The sequence below is a fragment of the Zingiber officinale genome, chromosome 3A (assembly GCF_018446385.1).
Source record: "Zingiber officinale cultivar Zhangliang chromosome 3A, Zo_v1.1, whole genome shotgun sequence".
Lineage (NCBI taxonomy): Eukaryota > Viridiplantae > Streptophyta > Magnoliopsida > Zingiberales > Zingiberaceae > Zingiber > Zingiber officinale.
This window is the reverse complement of record NC_055990.1, coordinates 138,279,448-138,280,546: the sequence shown is the minus strand read 5'-3', so window position 1 is coordinate 138,280,546 and position 1,099 is coordinate 138,279,448. Positions and strand designations below refer to the sequence as shown.

The window sequence follows — 1,099 nt, the reverse complement described above, 5'->3', positions numbered from 1 at the left end:
TGCTTCGATAAGAAAATTTTGGATGATTCTTCCACCCAGGGTTATATATGTTAGAGTATGGATTGTTTTGCTTTTGGTTGTAACTTACTATAATGTCACATTGTTCAAGTTGATCAATTTGTGCAAAGATGGCTCCCAATGGGCAAGTGTCTTGACCGTGGTTTATTCTCCCACAAGTTTCACATACACATACAATTGCTTTGACCATGTTTGTTCCCATGTTCTCTAGATTTTTAGTCAGAGCATCCAGTTTTGCAGACATAAGTGTAATTGCATCTACATCAAACTTTCATGATGCATTGATTGGGTTTCAGAGAAAGAGCCTCCACATCTTTCAAATGCACATTGATGATGATTCTGAGCTACACTTTCAATGATGTCATCGGCCTCATCTAAACTTTTATTCATTAGTGCCCCACCAGCTACAAAGTCTAGGGACACTTTTGTGTGATAGTTGACGTCATTATAAAAAATGTGTAGAACTAACCATTTTTCAATTCCATGATGTGGACATTGTCTGACCATATTATTGAATTTATCTCATGCTTCAAATAATGTTTCAGAGTCTGATTGTCTGAAGCTTGCTATCAAATTCCTCATATGGACAGTTTTGCTAGGAGGATAGAATTTGTCAAGAAATTATTGCTCACACTTCTCCCGAGATGTTATGCTATTGGCTGGCAAGGAGTTTAGCCACTACTTGGCTCTATCTGTTAAGGAAAAAACCAAATAGTAGTAATCTAATCACTTCTGCTAGAACACCATTCATCTTCGTTGTGCTACAGATTTCATAAAAAATTTCTAGATGCTAATTCGGATCTTCATTTGGTCCTCCTCCAAATTGATTCTATTGCACCATTATGATAATCGTAGGCTTAATTTCAAAATTATTGTCTTCAATGGATGGTCTGGTGATGCTAGACCGAAGCCCACGTGCATATGGTGTTGCGTAATCCTTCAAAAGTTTGTTTGCCATATCTGAAAGTTCTTATTCTTCTTGATGTCTTTGTAGGATTCTTCTTCTTCGATAAGTTTTGTCAATCTCAGGATCAAAAGATAATAGCTCTCCTGTAAGTTTAGATCTACGCATATAAGAACA

General features: G+C 36.6%; 1 non-coding gene across 1 annotated transcript; it reads left to right on the top strand.

Annotated features, from left to right (window-relative positions):
- The first annotated feature begins 496 nt into the window (after positions 1 to 496).
- Positions 497 to 603, top strand: LOC122054412. Its single transcript, XR_006132728.1, has one exon. It is a non-coding gene; the product is annotated as a small nucleolar RNA R71 (small nucleolar RNA).
- Positions 604 to 1,099: the final 496 nt, after the last annotated feature.